Source organism: Meleagris gallopavo, chromosome Z (assembly GCF_905368555.1).
Source record: "Meleagris gallopavo chromosome Z, MGAL_WU_HG_1.1, whole genome shotgun sequence".
Classification (NCBI taxonomy): Eukaryota; Metazoa; Chordata; class Aves; order Galliformes; family Phasianidae; genus Meleagris; species Meleagris gallopavo.
The window spans coordinates 68,116,526-68,135,093 of record NC_139435.1 but is presented as its reverse complement, the minus strand read 5'-3'; the positions used below and the strand labels follow the sequence as shown (position 1 = coordinate 68,135,093).

Below are 18,568 nucleotides of genomic sequence, written 5' to 3'. Positions count from 1 at the left end.
CTGTGTTCTCTGCTCCGGTTTCCTAGCGGTGGAGGATGAACAGCAGACCTCAACCATTTGATGCTGAATTAAATTGCATTTCTGTTTGTTCATACTGAGAACAATTAATCTGAAGACCTGCTCATTTATTACATGAGATGTTCATTTGGCATGGTAGGAAGAGGAAAGGCCTTTGGCTTCAGCATCTTTGGCATATGTGCTTAGAGCAACATGGCATTTATGACCGAATTGACACCTGCTTAGCCTCTGCTGGAACAAACTGACTGATGCTGTATGGCCGCTGGCTTCTCTCCCATCAGCAAAAGAGCACTGATGAGATGTCTGTGGGGCTGTGTACCAGTAGAGAATTGGACTGTTGTAAGGGAGCAGCTGGTATCTTCCTGCTTGGAAGGCCACCTGTCCTTCAGCTTCTTTACCTATTGCTCTGGCTGGAGCCCATTGATACCTCCAGCCATTTGTGATGATTAGAAATGAACAAGAGTGTCATGGGCTGAAGTTCAGGAGAAAAACTCTGTCTGTTGCTTGTTCTTTTTGGGCTCTGGTTTGTCACCATCACAAACTCAATGGTGTGACCGTGTGTGACCTCGAGGCACAGCACTGACAGCGGCATGTTGGATGCAGCTCCTTTCCCCATCTCTTTTCGTGTAGGGCAGCCCGGGCCAGGTGGAATGATGAGGCTCTCCATCCCCTGCCACCACACAGCAGGCTGTGCCCAGCTGCAGAGCCGCTGCTTCCCAACAGAGACAATCACCTCTGCAGCTGCAAAGGTGGGTTTAGCAGAGGGTCAGTCGGCTCCAAAAACTCCAGGCATCAGATAAACTAAACGGGCTGGAGGAGTACCACTATTAATCTTATCCTGCTGCCTCGAGGGAGGAGACTGCGGTCTGCAGCCCACGCCGCTGCGGTTAAACCCACAGCACCCCGCAGCATAAACCAACCGCTGAGGCGTTACCAGAAGCCCCGCGGGGGCTCAGACCACCCCTCCCCATCACCCACCCCACGGCTCCGCTCGCGGCCCGAGCTGAGGTAAGTCCGTGGCGAAGTTTCGCTCCGCCCCGCGCGGGATCGGAGACGGGACGCGGGGCAGCCCGGCCCGGGACGGCGCCGAAGGCGGGAGGGCAGCGCCGCCATTTCGGCACCCGTGCGGCCGCTCCGCGCCCGACAGAGGGCGGGCTCCGGCAGGCACCCAGCCGAGTGTGTGGGGCCGCGCGGCGGGAACCGAGCCGGGCAGGGCGCGGGGTAGCGGCTCGGCGGAGCCGGCGGCCGCGGGGAGCCGCGCGTAGCCGCGCGTAGCCGCTCTGAGGCGTCGTGTTCCGCCTCCGCTGCGGAGCGCTGCGTGGCAGGCACCTGGACAGGCGGAGGTAAGGCAGTAAGCCCCGCTCCCCGTTCCCGCCAACTTCCCCGGAGCGAACGGTTCGGTCCGAACCGAGGAGCTCTGTCCGGCCGGGCCGCTGTTCGGGAGCCGTACGGTGGACTGGCTCTGGTGCTTGGCCGCCAGGCGCCGGCCGCTCGGTTCGCCCTTTCCCAAGGCTGCATCTCCGCGTGCTGTCCCGCGCAGCCTGAAGGCTCGGGAGCCCAGAGCGGGGCTGGGAGCTGTGCCCGCCGGAGGCAGCTCGGGCCCTGGTCGCTGAGGGCCGGCTTTGGCCCTCCGCCCGATCTCAAGGGGCGGTGAGCTGCTCGGTCACCTGCTTGTCCTCTGAGGCACGGCCCTTCTGCTGCCCTTCTTTGGTGTCGGGGATCGCGTTCGTGTCGGAGCATCCCCACGGCCGGGCCGCCAGGTGTTTGGGACGGGCTGAGCACGCCTTGTTTTTAGTTGGTGAGTTTGGCCGCTTCTTGAACGACGTGTTAAACTTCCTCATTCGCTCGAGGAACGCGGGTCTGAAATCTCTGCCTGGCTTTGCATTGCCCCGGTGTGACAGCCTGGCAGCTGCTCAGGCTCACTCGGGACCGGCGATGGAGACGTGAGTGACTGCTGCTGCGAGGACCAGCGAGCTCTGTGCTGAAGATAGCCCTGCTGCTGACTGACCCGGCAGGTAGTCGGGCTGTCCTTGGGCGAGAGTGCTGCCATATGGCATTTGGAGATGTAACAACCTTCCTGCTCCCGTTCAGTGGTCAGGTCAGCCTGCTTTGAGGCTGCTTGTGGGCAGCTCTCATAAACAAGATGTTCCAAACGATGCTGGGGTGTGTCCTAAACCAAGCCAGTGCAAGAACAAGTTGCCTCTGCTTATCAAGAGGCATCAAGAAGGATAAAGGTGGCTGAGAACCCTTCCCGTCTCTGCTCGGATTGCAGTAATTCATCCCATAGGAGACAGGATTGTTTCTATTCCTTAAGCTGTTTGTAACTGCATCATTTGTGTATAATAAGGTATAATATCACTGCTTGTAAAGAGGGGAACAGAAGGAGAAAGTTTTCCAGATGTTCTCCTCAAACTGGGCAGTCTATGCCCAGGATGCTGTCCAGCACGTAGTTGGAGAACCTGTTCCTCTGCATCCCACTATAGCCAAGCAACTTGTACTAAGATCTGCATTCTTCTGGGTGGACCAACATTCATGACAGCTTTGCTTTCTCCATTCTAAGGGGAGAGAAAAGAGTTTTCCAGATACAAATGAGGAATAAACTGTTCTTTTGTAGCAGAGACAGTGTGCACATCTCAGTGAGAGGTAAGACAAAAAGAAGAGAGATGCAAGGTAGACAGGGTGCTCTTAAGCTGACTGAAGAGTCACCTCCTTTTAGGAGGTGAATGTAGCATTATAGTGTGGCATTGTTTGGCATCAGGCGACTAGGAGTTAGTTATGATTTAGTGCTGTTTGCCTCAGTGCTGGTGGGGTAGCCTGGGCTGCTGAGAGCGCATGAGTGTTATGAAACTTGGGGCTGGACCAAATCACTTCGGCTCCTTTGCTGATGCTTCCATCATAGCAAATATTTCTTTATCAGCTGCCAGCAAAGTACTCAGCACCATTCAAGATCCCAGAGGAAGGTACTTGTGTTCTGGATCAGAAAAGTGAGGAGGGCTGAGCGCTCTGGAAATACGGACTTCAGAGTTGTTTCAGAATAATAATTGTTTAAAAGTGTTACAGGAAAACCATGTGGCACAATTCTTCATTAAATATTTAATCTTTCCTATGAGTCAGGCACACCGAGATTTCAGATGGAATAGTTTATATACTAAACACTGTTATTTTTGTTTTTCCCTTTTAGGATATTATCAGCATTTTGATGGTACCTCTGACAGGCATGAGTCCTGTGAGCCTCTTCTGAGTTGTGGAGGTGAAATGAGATCAGACAGGAATCTGAGGAGGTGGGTAGGATATAAGTGGAATTTTAATCCTAACTATTGAACAGATAAACTTCCAGGAAAGTAGTAGCTTACTAATGCAGTATTTACTGATGGGTCATTAGCTCATTACTCGGAAAGGAAAGGAAAAGCACTTACAAATGAAGGACAGAATGGCTGAGGATGTAAGAGTCCAGCTTACAAAGAGGCTGTTATTTAAAGGAGTTTAGGTTAGACAGTAAGTAACAGACTAGACAGTAACCATGCTTTCCCTATAATTATTGTCTTGCTGCCACATTCTACTTTCTCTTCTGAACTGAGGAAAAGGTTCAATAAATGTTAGAATAGGATGAGAATGTGGAACTGAAACAAAGTTGGGGAAGGAGGAACAATATTAAATTGGGTCATCATGACTTGTAGTCATAAATTTAATCTGATTTAATTTAAATTAAAAAAAAAATTAAAGAGAGACTTAACCTATCAAGTATCTTCATGGGAACGTGCTTTTTAAGAGCAGAGGGCTCTTCAGTCTGATTATTAGAAATTTTCCAAGATACGTTTGAGCTAAGAAATCTTCGTTCAGATATAAATCTGCCTCTTTTCTTACACCATCATAGTCAGAAAAAATGCATTTTCTATTATGTGTGAAGATTGAACTTATGCTCACGTTATTAAAAGGTACAAGAATTTAATTCAGAAAGGCTGTAGCAAATTCCATGGCTAGTAATGTTTGGTATATCCAACTACTTCACATGACCCCTGTGGGCTTAAAAATGAGTCTTTCCCCTCTGTAGTGAAGTTGTTTTTTGATTTTTCTTTTTGTAACTTTGCATTTATTACCCTTTGAGAGTACAAAAACAAGCAAACAAAAAAACATCAATCATGATTACACAGCATTGATATTTTAAAACAAATACAAGCAGATAAATGAATGTAGTCTGTAAATTGCGTTGGAGTGAATGCTGAACAGACACTAAAACTGCTTAGGAGGCTTGACTCTTGCCCAATAGCACTGTCAGTATGCTGAAACCAAAGAAACATGGTTGAGGGCTATAAGAAACAAAGTTCCATTTTCTCACCCTTTAGTCATACAAAACATAGTTTTGTAAGTTTGGGGAAAACTGCAGTTTGTCATTTGCATCTATCAAAGTGATTCAATCATTCATTGACTAATAGAGTGTGGTACAAAAGCTAGCACTCAACATTTCAGACTGTATTTCTTTGCAAAATACAGAATCCTCCTGTATATTCTTTTACCAAAGAAAATAGTCAAGAAGCTACCCAGCTTCCAGATTTGAAGATGTAGTTAAGTTTTTACTTCAAAGAAATTATAAGTGATTTTGAATCTCTGTACAGATCACAGAATCACACAGAGTGGCTGGGGTTGGAAGGGACCTCAAGGATCACGGATCTCCAACTCTCACTGTCACAAGCAGGGCCACCAACCTCCACATTTAATACTAGACCAGACTAATGAGTGTTTGGCTTTACAATCTCATCTACCCTTTTCAAAGTACAACATCATCTGGAAGTGTCAGTCACAAGTGATAGTAATGCACATAACTTAATAGGCATATCTGTTTAAGGTTAATTAAAGCACTTCCTTGGAAGAGCAGATGAAAGAAGCCAGTACTTCCAAATTGCCCAGGGATGGGCTTTTATTCACAGGCTGTCAGAAAAATATCCTTCTGTCCCATGAAGAATTAAAAGAATGTGTGAGGTTGTGTCCAGTCACATCTACTGTAACTTGTGCTGACTCCTGACCTTTCTGGGAGTCAAATACAAGTGCAGATTTGGAAAGCATTGTCTTGCACATTACGTATAATATATGCATAGGGATAGCTTAACTTCATGGGCTGCAGTTCTTCAAGTTATTTATGTTGGTTATCCAAAATCAAGCTATCAGGATTGCCTACAGTAAAAAGCAAAAATTAAGGCAAACTCATAGTGGAATGTATTTGAACATGCTGCCATGAAACATTGCTCTGATCTCATTTTAGTTGCAAAGTCCTTAAATTAGCAGAACAAAGATTCCACTTCAGAGACTGATTAATGAGGTTGTTGCAAACTGAACATTAACTATGTGTTAAGTGTTACTAATTGGTCTTATGTTCCCTACACAACCAGTGAAAAAGTTGACCTCTTACCTTGGTGATTGAAAGCAGATGTACATGGGGGAGTCTGAAATTTGTTCCCTCTCCCATCATTTCTGTTGAAAAGGAGTGTATGGGAATGGAGGGTGTGGGCTTTATCGGCTTCATCTCCTTAGCTCAATGTTTAAATGTCAAAAATTAGGCAGTTGTAACTATTCTGTTAGGGTTTTTTTTTTTTTTTTTCCTAAAGGGGAATGGATTTTAAAAAGGGAAAGATGTGATTAAAGTTGCTGTCAGCCCTCACAATTCTCTGGCAAAGTGCTGAGATTCTATGCTTAGGTAACAGTAGCAGTGTATTGAACTTTGTGTCTTTGAGTATTTGCTCTTTTCCTTCACATTCCCCTATTAGTTGCTGATATATTTTTTAACTCTTCCTCTTGCATTCCAATTGAACATGTACCATTTGTAATGAACATACATGGGAAGTCGGATATCATTAGAAATCTGAAGCATTTAAAAAAAAAAAAAAAAAACATTTTGAAAACCATACAGTATTGTAGTACATGAGGAGTGGTACCAAAGCCCGCAGGTTCTCAAGGTATTTTGGGAAGCAGTTAAACTGATGAAGACAATTATTTGAAATACTCTGTGACTCTGCCTGTGTGAGAGGAGCAAAGGTGATAGAGGAGTGGAATAAACTTGTTTGCATCTGTATCCATACAGTAAATGTTTTCTGATTAACCTTGTCTGTTTTGTAAATTAAAATCTATGCTACATACAGGACTCCAGGAGGATTTGTCTTCCTCTTGCATGTCTGCATCTTGGTCTTCTTTCTGCATAAGTGAAATGATGCAGGAGTACAGGGTATCAGTACAGTGTCCTCATGCAAGATCTTCTGGCTGTTAAGCAATAGGCGTATTCTGTGGAAAGACCAGAGAATACATTTATAGTGTAGAGGAGGAGTATGTAGGAGCAGGATGATCCACACATTTTTAAAAAGTTAATATCCAACAGTAGCTGGTGATACCAATTGTCCTTTCACTGAAGTATTCTATGTGCTTAACTCAGAGCACCAAATGTCTTGTAAACAAGTCTGAAGTACCGATCTGAAAATATTTGAAATGTAGAGATTTAAAACCTTCCAAGAAGGGGGAATTTACCAGTGCCTGACAAAGAACACAAATATATAGGATTTTACCTTTCTATGGTGTGTGATTTTCATAAGGTTCTCAAAAATTATGAGGCATGATCTCAGTTCTGTTTGCACGGTGTCCCAGGAACAGTGGCTGTATTGCCTATCTTTAAGGAAGCTGGTGATTCTTTGGAAGTAGTTCTTCGTACTGAGGGTACTGCTTTTTTGCATCTGCATCTGAAAGCTTTCCGTGCTTTTGGTAGTTATTCCAACAAACAAATCTCTAATTCTTCAATTTGCTGATGAATTCCATTTTGAAATTTTTCAATATTGCTTGTATTCCAAACACCTTTGGGATGATTTTTGCTAAATAGCTGAAAAGTCTGTTGGAGGAACTCATAGATGACCACTGTTGTATTCTTTTGTATGATCTTCATAATCTCTCTGGGAAATCTGAAATCAATTGTTTCATTGAGACACTGCTGAGAAAAATATCCACCCATTTTGTGTAGGAAGTTCATGTTCTGGTGGTTCATTTTAATTCCTTGGAGAAGGCAAATGTGGTGTGAGATTTTGATATACAGTGTCAAAGTAATGCAAACTCACACAAAACTTCTCTGAACCCAGACGGTCATGCTGATGAAGCTGTCAGTTCTATCCTTCTTGTTGTGCTGGTCCGCAAGCCTGTAGTTTCTTGTTGTCTTTTCTGTATTCAGATGCTGCTCTTTTATGACTCTGATTTTATTTTCTTGCATGACATGTTAGGTATTAATTATTTGGTAAGTTTTTATCAACAGTGATTCTGCCAGTTCATTGTTGGTTTCAGTTTCTTTTAGTTGCAGAAGATTGCTTATTTTTTTCAATAATTTTATTAACTGAAGGAAGAGTGAGTGGTTGGTCAGTGAACACAGGCAAATTAGCATCTGATAAGGACTTTTCATCTTATTTATACTTAAATGGGCAGCCTTGCTTTATGCTGAGAAGTTTTGCTTTTATGCTCAAGTTGGCAAAGAGTATGAAAAAAAGAATCACATCTGTGACTAACAGATATCCATCCTCAGCAAGATATAATTTAATTGATTCTAAAAAGTAATGTCTTGTAGGACAAATTGTTTTGTTTGGGAAGTAGCTAATGTTTTATTAGCAGAAGAACTCTTTTGTTGACACAAGCACTGACTCGCTAGGGCATTTGTTGCTATCACTATGTCAGAAAAAAAATATACACAGCTTTGAGGACAGGTGCTTTTTTTCTATTATCTGTGATAATTTGCTGCTCAGAGAGGCTTCATTCTACTTCATAACCAGATGATTGAGCCCAGTTTTTGACAGCTGTCAACCATGCTATAAGGTTACCGATGAGGGCTTGCTTACATTTAGAGTAAGACAGTTTCTGTTCTGAAGCCTCCTCCTGTGAAGATAAGTAAGTTCAGCTCATGTTGGTAGCAGAATGTCTTATTTTTGGGGGCCACTATAGCCATTGTGATGCTGGAACATACATCCTAGAATCAGGGCAGTAATTCTGTGAATATTAAGTTTGTGGGCCAGCTGATAGTAGAACTGATAGTACTCAGGTTAATTAAAATGCCCCAAACAATTTCACAGCCTGCAGTGATTACAAGACCAAGATTGTGCTGCACAAGCATTGCAGGTTGAAATGCAAGTCCTTAGCTGATATGGCAAATCGCTGTATTTCTATGGATTGTTGGCTTCTTCCAGTGTGGCTGTCAGCCCATTTAGCTGGCTCTGGTAATTGCAAAACAAAAAACTTTCTGATAGAGTATCAGTTGGAGTCAGGGTTGGATTTTCAGATAAGAAAAAGTTATCAGGCAGTTAGTAGGCAGACTTGCCTCTTGTGGGAACTTTTAAGGATTGCTATGTCTTCGCAAGAGCTAAGTTATTTGGTGACTGAAGTGTACGGAGTTTACAGAGCCAGAGGATGTGTCCTCATGCAATTCATCATGCATAATTACAGGGTTATTTCAAAGAGAATATGGAAAAAGCTGAAGTTCAAGAATGCTTGATGTGAGCAACAACGGAATTCCGAGGAAATATTTTGCTAAAATTATCCTGTTAATGTTTGGGAGGATCTGTTACGATGTGACGGACTGCAGGATTGCTATGGATAAGCAGTTTCTCAAGTGAGCCACGTGAAGGCTTCAGCAGTTGCCTGAAGTAGTAGTAGAACCCTACTAACATGGTGATGCTCCTGTTATTCTTCTTGTTTTGCTACTGCTAATAGTAATATTTTGTTTTTTTCATGAATTACTTACAGCTAGAGATCTTCAGAGAAGTTGATTTATGAATGAAATTGAAGGAAGTATTGATTTCTTGATCGAAATTCTGTACAGAGAATGGAGAAGGACGTGGTAGGTTTAATGCATGGATTTGCCACAGAAATCCATCAGTGAGACCTTCTAATACTTTGTCTTACTCTGCTAAGGTGTTTTTTTGTTATTTGTTTGTTTGTTTGCTTTCTTTTTAATAATTATTTAGCTCTTTTCTCTGTTTGTATTGCTTAGTACAAATATGTATGGCTTTTAGACATGAGGGATCTAAACTTAGTTGGAGGCAATGCCTTTGTTGTGTATTTTTACAGTTTCTTGAAGTCTGTGCCCATATCAGAATGGTTTAAGCTAAACTGTAATTAGCATGTGGTGTTAGGAAGATCAGAATATCAAACTGAAATGTATTGTCATAAAAGATTACTGAAACTTTTACAAGATGGTAACCGTGAGATCTCCTGAAATTACGTCACTGAAGACTGCAGAACACAGTGCACCCAGTAGTCACTAGACACAGTCTAATGCAGTATCAAATACATGTTTCTCTGACTTTTTGATGTTGACTTGAAGTGAGAGTTACCAAGATAGCAGAGGATGTCTTTTTCAACTGCGATTGGAATGTCAGAAGATTCTAGCTTTGATTCCTTGACGGGGCTAAACAACAGTAAGTTGTGGGCTGAATCTGACCTCAGTGCACTGCTGGAAGTGTGTAGGGAGAGTTCAGTTAAGTTATAGTAATTGTGTACTTTCAAGTCATTGTATGAGATCAAAGAAATAAATTGGATTCAGTTCTAGCTTATAGCTAGAGCAAGTACATTAAGAATGTCTTTATAGTAGTACAGGAGAAATCAGTCTGATGCAGTTTTAATGACTGGCCCTGGTTTTGATAATTCAGTCAAGAATTACATGCCAGTTCATTTCACCTTCAGATGGTTTCACTATCTGCATTAAAAATCTTGGGACAGAATTTCAGTTTGTTATGCATATATGTGGCTCTGTTGCACAAGATGGAACAATAGTGACAGGTGATGACCCATCTTTTCATCTTCAAAAGCAACACAAAAAAACAGCTTAGTGTTTCAAGGCAGAGTTGGATCTGATCTGTTGCTGAACATTTTTTTTTTCTTTTTCCATTCTGTTTACACACTGTATAGAATAATCACATCCTCAATCATCTGTCTGTCATCTTCTTATCACTGTGACTTCATGGATGCTCCATGACTTACTTGGTTGGTGTGAAAAGCACTTCAAGGAGAGATCTCTGCATTTGTTTTAGGGCTTCATGTTTTCCCAAGCATCACATTACATTCTTTCCCTTCAAGCAGTTCGCTGGAGTTTGGTCAAAGGAACAAAAGTCTCTGGAAGAACTTGCTTTTTTCTAATGAGAAAATATTTTTGGTGTTGTCAAAATCAAGATCATTGTGTTATAGAACTTGTAGGTTGTTCTCACATTGGCTTAGTTGTGGTTCATCAATGTTCAAAGAACTTTTGCACTATTGATTTCATTTTGTGTCACAGATGTGAAGAAGATGTGAAACTTTAGTAGTTATATGGGAGCTGAAGCAACAGGTTTAGGAGAAGGAACTGGAGAGAACTGAGATCCCAGGTCTGAATTCACCTAGATAATGGTTAGGTTCAAATTGCCATTTAGTTTTCCTATATACAGATAAAAGGAAAGGCTGCAGAAAGGCCAGTTCCAGGGCTGTCCTGCAGTGTCCTCAACACTATAGGCTGGGAAGCAATCCTGTCAAAAGGGAGCATTGCTGGAGTCTGCTGGCTGGAGATATGGGACATGTGGTAGAATGAAGAGGATAAGCACTTTGGGTTTGTGTGGGACTTATTATGGGATGTTTAGGGGAGAAACGGGAGGTGAGGAAAGAAATGGACTTAGGGGTCTTCTTTGAGGAGGAACAAACATGAAAGTAGAGAGATGAGGGGATAAAAGGGGCTGGTTATCCAGGTGCCAGGAACCAGCGATAGCTGGGGGCCAACAGTGCCTGAGCTTAGCTGCTGCGGGAATTCCCACTGTACATGTGTTCTCCACTAGCAGACCTCTGTCATACTAGGCTACAGAGAAGAACAGGATCATAGCATCATAGAATCATAGAATCACAAGGTTGGAAAAGACCAATAAGATCATCTAGTCCAACCGTCTTCTCATTACCACTGCTACCACAAGCACTAAACCATATCTCGCAGCTCCTCGTCCAGATGCCTCTTGAACACTGCCAGGTATGGCAACTCCATGACCTCTCTTGGCAGCCATTCCACTGCCTGACCACTCTCTGAGAGAAAAGTTTTTTCCTCCTGTCTAATCTGGATGAAAGATTGAAACTCTTTACATAATTTGTGTTTGTGCAAGTGCTCTGTGTGTCTGCTAGCAATTGATGTGGTCACATGTGTATACCATATTTGCTACATGGTGTATGTACTGTATGCGTGTGCCTGCTGAGAATGCATGCTGCACCTAGCTGCTGATTGAACCTGGAGGCTCAGAGCGCTCTGAGCAGCCTCACCTTTGCTAGGCTGCCAGATTCTGTCTATCCTAACAAATTACAGTTGTTTTCTCTCAGCCAGGGACCAGCAGGAAATTCACAGTCTCATCTAAGTGCTTATGAAGTACCCACCTCACCCTGTATGTAAGTTATTGGGGGCTGTAAAAGCAGAGGAACGCTTGCAGAGATAGAAAGAAGATTGATCTTTAGTGCCATGTCTGCCATTGAGAAAATAAAGAGGTCATAACCTACCAGAAAAGCAGAGGTGGAATGCCCTACAGAGGCTTTGTGGTTTTCTGAGGGAATTTCCATCTGGCTGCTCTGTCAAACTGGTTGTGTTAGATGTCTGTGATTCTGCTGTTCTCATCTGCTTGCAATCAGTTTTAATAAATAGTCTAACATGATTGTTCATCCATCTTGGCAACCAGTAGAATATCACTCTCAAAACCATTTCTGCAAAGATGAGAGTTATACAGTTCCTAATGCTTTCTCACTTGCAGTAGTTGGTACCAGTCTTCCTAAATTTGTATGTTTGTGTGGTAGAATGCTGCTGCAGTGGATGATAAACCAACGTGCCTGACAAGTCCAGGAGATAAGACTCACTTGGTGTTCCCATTTCTGGGAAGACTGCAAACATCACTGTGTCTGAGATGTGAAAAACCCTCGGGCCTGGATCACTGAATCCAGTAGTGATAGGAAAAACTGTACCCAGCCAACTTGTTTACCCCCAACAGAGGAAATGTTTCATGCTGCATGTGTTTTTAGAGATCTTTGTCAGTTAAACTGCTCTGGGAAGTAAACCTGTAACGGGTTGTAGATGATGTGGAGCTTAAGGTGATGTTTTACCACACACACAGACAAACTGATGTAATATTTGTCTTGTACCTAGAGGTGTAATCCTGTCTCTCTTCTGTTTGGCCTTAGGACTTTTTTAGCCCCCAAACAAATCTGTCTGAGAAGCCAAGCCCTTTCCCTCTCCCTGTGGAGAAAAAAAAAATCTTGTTTTTGCCAATCGGAGAGGCTAATTAGAATAGAACTGGTGCAGGCACATAGGGAGGACTAGAAAAGCATGGCTGTTAGCAGAGGAAGATGACCTGATTTCATCAGCTGGCACCCTTCACGATATTGGAGATAGTATGTTTGGGTTGGAAGATCTGATCTTGCTAATTTCCCATGGTAGCACCTCCAAGGGAAATGCTACCTTTTCTTATCTTTTGGTGTGATGCTTGCAATTTCAACCAGATTCCTTTGCTTTCAGACCTTTTTAAAAGGAGATGTGAGACTAAGAGGATGGTATCTTAAACTGAAGAGCCTGTGCTGCGTAGAAGGCAACCTGGAGTTGTGTGACCTTGTGTCATCGTGACATCCAAAAATGTCCCAGTTTCTGGGAGGGGGAGGCTATAGCTATATTGTGAAATTTCACAGTTCTGCATTTCAAGTACTTGGGCCTGAAACTGGCTGCAGAATATAGGACATTTCAAAACTGTTTCAAATCAAACCAGTTAAAGAATGAGAACTAAGTGTAATCTAAGATTCCTAACTGTGATGTGTGCTACTGTCCTTCTTCCTACAGGGTTGATACCAGATACACATCACTGTTGTATGTTAATCAGCCTTTATGGGAATTGGAGGCTGCAAAGGCTACAAAGAGGCTATAGAAGTAGACTATTTCTTGTCATTTATCTTGAGTGAAGTGCTGTTCTGATGTAATAATTTCTTTGTACTGCTGATGAATTATTTCAGCATGGCAGTTGGCTGGTGAGAAATGTCTTGAACAATGTGGCATGATTGTTGGAAGGCCGCTAGTGATACAGAATTGCCCAGGCATGTTGAGGTGAGGACGTAGCTATATATGCCAGGTGTATTTACAATTTCTAGAAATTTACTACTTTAGCTACTGAAGGCAGTTCATGACTTCTTCCATTCAGTTTCTCAACTCCTTCTAGTGTTCTGTGAAAGCACTCGGAAGGTAGGACAGAAGACAAACTTGAAGCTAATTTTCAACTCTGTATTTTTCTGAATTATTTTTCTGAATGATTGATTAGGCTTTTCCTTAGTGAGTTCAGTGAATTGGATCTTTTCCCTGTCCAGTTGCTAATTTGGGTGAAATCTGGAGGGCTGTAATTATGTTGAGGTTTGAAATGCTCTCTCAAATTTCATTGAAATTGGATGGAGATTGGGAAAGTTATTGAAGGGAGCATGATAGGTAATTGAATTTTGGAGGCTCTTTTTCTAGGAGGTCAAGAAGTATAATTGAGATGTAATTCCACATTACACCTTAAAAGTTAATAACACACCTGGATAATAAGCCTACAGAATTAAGCATTGTTGTAAAGTGTAGTAGCAGTGGAATTTTCATGGGGCACATATCAAGTGAGGTTAGTACAGAAAGTATAGATGTTGACTTGATCAACAGGAGTAATAACCAACCTTGCTCCTACTTTATTTTTCTTCTAACCAGGCAAGCAAGGTAAATGTTAACCTTCCAAATTTTCTCTGTTTTCCCTGTGGAGATGGTTGTACTATGAAATGGTCATTACCAGCAGCTGTAATAGCCTGCCTTGATAGTGATCTTGGCTGAAGGACTGAATGTGAAGTGGTCATGAAGACTGTCCTCTCTGTGTCTGATGAGTTGTCAAGTAACTGCTAACCATAGATGCTGTCGGCTATGGTCTCCCAAAGCCCAGCAGGATTCTGGATTGCTGAGGTTTCTTCAGCAGGGCTGGTCTGAACTGGGAACAGCTCATGTTGCTACGTGTAAGTATGTCCATATCTCTCCCATCTACCTTGTATGTAGAAATATTTGGGGTCCATCCATTCTCACACCTCATGCTGTGTAAGAAATAATTCAGACCTTCTAGAACTATTATTATTATTCCTCAGAAAATCCAATGACTTTCATTCAAACTACTGAAGTTTTCTTCACTCCAGAGTAGAGAATTATTGGTACTTGATGTGTTGCTACTTGGAATTTCGTTCAAGACTTATCTGTAACAGAGTTAGGTGGACTTTCCAAGCCTTTTTCAGTTTTGCTCATTAGGAGATTATTTGGTCTATACAAGAGGAGAATGCTACTAAAATCAGTGACTGGGCCATATGCATTTAACACAGTGCAGTTAGTAAGCAGTCTAGGCTTTTGGCAGCAGTGCATGTTCTGAAATGGCTCAGCAAACAAGAGGCAAGCGAGCAGGTTAGCACATGACAGGTCAGCCTTTTGGATGGCATTTAGGACAGGATTTTTGATGTGCCAAAAGAGTAAGCCAGTTCACTGTAAATCTTATTTCAAAGGATGCAGGAAAGACAGCTCTGAAGCCCTTGACAGAATAAAAAGCAGTAGATGGCTCAGTTTCCATCTGGATACCTGCACATTAGGCAAGCAGAGTTGCTATGGCAAACTGCCACAACAGGCTGTGGTGCTATCAACTAGTCCCAGTTGCATAGTGATTGGCACTGACCATACATGACCATGGAGTACTACTCTGGCGCTCCAGAGGCCTTGGTTTTCTAACCTTTTTGCTGTGTTAAGAAATGATCAAGTCTAGAAGAGGTAGTACTCCAGAATGTAGTACCTATCTGCATAGATCCTGTTGAAAAAAAATGTGAAATTCTTTTGCAGCAATTTGTTAGCTTTTGCAACCATTCATGAACTGTCTGAACGACTGCTTGATATACTGATACTCACTGAAGATCATTATGAAGAAGAAATAAGACATTATCTTTCAAATATACCCCTATGACACATGTAAGAGTATGATTATAGAAGAGAAATTTTTTAAGCCAATGACCTGGTGGTCACCCCTTGTGAACCATGATTCTGATTTGGATTATCTGTGTGGATGCCATCTGCATTGGAATGGACATTGAATGTTGCAAACAGAAGGCTGTTGAAAAGCTGCAACTGTTTCTAATGGTGAGATCAGCAAGTTTGTGGAGAGGTTGATGACTTCTTGGAGGGACTAAAACTGGGTTCTGTGAATGAGATTCCTGTTAGCCCAGTACTCCTTTTGGCTAAAACTAACCTGACCTGGAAACCTAATGAGTTGCATACCTTTCTAAAGCTTCTTTTATAACAGACTTTAAATTCCACTGATGCTTCTGTAGAGATTTATAATAGAAATTTAGCACTAGTAATGAGAGGAGAATTGATGTTATTTTACTATGGGATTAAAAATGCACACCATATTTAAAAGACCAGAAGATTGTAGTTATGAGAGTTGCCCAGTTTTGATTTTTATGCAGCAGGATTTATCTCACTTGCAGCATCCCTGTATTGAATGGGTGAAGCAACTGAAGTTCCTCCTTCAGGTCCCAAACTACAAGGTGGTTCAAGGGGAGTCCTTGTAATTCACCACTGCATTGGCAGTTCTGATTACCTCTGATGATACCTCATGTTAACACAATAAACTAGAAGTGTTCTGTAAGCATTTACACAACAGTAGTATCTTTCTTTACATCATAGTAGTTTAAAGAAAAGGGAGGAGAATTACTTTTGTCCAGTAGATACGGTTGAGAAAGTAAGAGATTCTGGTACAGAAAAACAGGAGTCCGTGGTGCACTCCTTTGTGGTGCTGCCATTGATTAAGGTGTGAAAACAATCCCGATTGTTATGCATTTTTGAAATCTGACATGCTGTTCTGTGGTGCCCATCTTTCTGTTCATAACTCAGACAGTAGAAGAAGAGGTGAAATGGAATGTAACTGATTTTGTGAAGTCGACATTTTGGCCTTCTTAACATCTATCTGAGCTCAAAGCAGTCTTTAGCTTCTACTGTTTGCAGTATTCCTCAAGACAGCTGAAGTGTTTTCATAACAAGAGCAAGGTAGGTGCTAATTTCAGGGTGGGTTGACCCTGGAGTAAACACTGTGTAGTTACACTCTGTACTGTGTCATTTGCTTGTGTAGCATCTGTGTGGATCTTTGTTTCCCTCCCAGGTCACTCTTCAGAGTGAAGCTGAATTTGGAGGACCAATTTTGCAAGAGGACAGCTCAACCAGTGAGTTGTTTGCAGGGAGAGAGCAGTCTGTTTTTACCTCTTTTCTCCTTTACTTACTTCTTATTCCACTGAGTGTGCCAGAAAGCTGCCCTTCTTTTTGACCAGCATTTGGTCCTTTGACCAGCAGGTCCTTTGACCATACAGAATTTGGTCCTTTTTGACCAGCATTTGTTCTGGTTGTCCAGGCAACCAGGACAGCTGTGGTCTGGTCTGACCAGTCTGACCATTGCAGCTAGTTCCAAGTCCTTCACTTGTAAGTGGAGATGAGCCCTCCTCTCCCTATGTCAGAGGACAGCAAACACTTGCAGGACTCTGGTTTCATTTTCTGTCTTAGTGAGGTCACAAAGAAAAGTAACTTTTGGGGAAACCTATATCAAATTTCTGTGGTACTGAAAGAGGTAAAGTTTTCCTCCCGTTCTTTCCTATTTGATGTTAAAGAATATTTTGCTAAGCAGAGAGATAGTGCTACTGGATTCTTACCTTTTTTCTTTTTCTTTTTTTTTTTTTTTTCATATGCATCTCATCTAATTGTTTTGGGCTTCCTGTAGTTTATAGAGATGTTATTTCAGTCCATTCATTAACTTGGTGAGAGCTCTTTTTGAAGTTCATTTGAAGTGCTCCGCAGGAAGGGTGTTGACAATTGTGGTTACCTGCCAAGCAAATAATAATTACATGATGCACCTGTCCTCTCCCAGCACTGGGTAAGCAGGGAGAGGAACTCCCATCACTGTCTGCTCAGCACTGCACTACTTTATTCTGGATAGAATTTGGGTGGAAGAACTAATTTTGCACCCCGGTAAAGAGAGTTGGGATGGGATATGTGCATAGGCCTTTGAGTTTTGAACAGGGAGTATCAAAGGTAAGCTGTTTCTAAGGAGTATAATTTCCGATAAGGAATATCTTCATAAGTAATACATATTATTATAATGTATATCTTTGTAAATAACAGTAAGTGGTATTCATAATGGGGCCATGAGCAATGTAGGTTCCTGAACTATATTATTTTTCTCTTATTTTTGTCGTGATTGCAAGCTTCAGATATATCATTATCAAGTGGAGAGCTAGTATCTTTGTTCAGTGAAGTAATTCAGCTTGAAAGAGATGCGTTTTTTTCTTCTTTTTTTTTTTTTTAATTTTTTTTAACCTGATCCAGAGAAACACTGTACAAGAAAACAATTCACTATGATAGAATACAAAACTAACATCAATTGGAGAACCATTTAGATAAGTTCAAATGTATAGAGGCCTTTACTCTAGGTGCCTTTGGCTGAGTGAGTAGTTGTGTTATGTTCTCTGTCAGTCATGGCTAATGGGGAGAGGTGTGTGCTGGGCTGGAAGGAGGCACAGGTAAAGGAGAGAAGATACTGGAACTATAGTCCATACCTCTTCTAGTTTAGTGATGTTGAGACTTTAAGAGATGTGCAGTTTCATAGCAAGTTAGAGGCAAAACTTCCTGAGGGATAAGAAAATGACAAGTTTGTACTACGTATTTTTCTTTCAAGTACAAACTTATTTACTGCATTTTCAGTGTGATTTGGCTAGATCCAGAGGACTCCGTTATCCAATAGAAAATGAGACAATATTTTTTCATTAAACAGGTTGAAACCAAGTTAAATAGAGGTGCCAAAGTCTGCTTCAAGAATGTGTTTGGAGTCTGCTTTATGAGCAGATGGCTACCCTGTGAATGAGACAGCTATGGTCTTGTACTTCGTACTGCTGTTGGCCTGCAGTGTGACCTTGGGCCATTTGTTTACTGACTCTCATGGCTCTTTTCTTTCATCTATTGCTCTCAAAGTCCTTCAAACAGGCTACACAAAGGACAGTGGAATTGGTTGTGATAAGAATTTTGTGGTTACATCTCACATCAGAGCTTACCTTAAACAAACAACTGATTACTACATATTAGATTAGTTGAAGCTCTTTAAGACAGTGTTTTCTGATGCCTTGTAAAATGATGTGTTGTTTACAAGTCTGTTTTTATGCATTGGTGGATACATAGCTGTCCTTGGAACAGGGTTGCCCACTGTATTTTCATTAGTATTCAAATGCAGATTGTTGCAGTTGCAGTTACTACAGGTGTACTATTGAAGGCCATCTGAAAACCAGGAATTTTATACTAACGTAGATTTATAATTTGTTTTCTTTGTGGTTATTGTGAATAAGCATATAAGAAGTATATATAAGAAGTATCAAGCTTCACTCCATTAATGGCTTTTCTTGCAATAAGAAAAGGAGGACTCCTCTTGGGGTCATAGAGTTCATTTTGCTTGCAGGTGTTGGCTTCTAATCTACTGGCCAT

The 18,568-nt window shown here is 41.8% G+C and overlaps 1 protein-coding gene across 4 annotated transcripts in view; it reads left to right on the top strand.

The window, feature by feature from the left end:
• Positions 1-1,048: 1,048 nt before the first annotated feature.
• The window catches only part of MOB3B (MOB kinase activator 3B), an 84,836-nt gene continuing 67,316 nt past the window's right edge, over positions 1,049-18,568 (top strand). For 2 of the 4 annotated variants that reach the window (XM_085213518.1, XM_085213517.1), the window contains exons 1-2: positions 1,049-1,361; positions 3,200-3,299. The gene's annotated coding sequence lies outside the window, so the exon portion shown is untranslated. Of the gene's footprint in view, positions 1,362-3,199; positions 3,300-8,772; positions 8,867-18,568 lie in introns of all 4 variants that reach the window. The other 2 variants (XM_085213519.1, XM_085213520.1) reach the window with 2 other exon arrangements.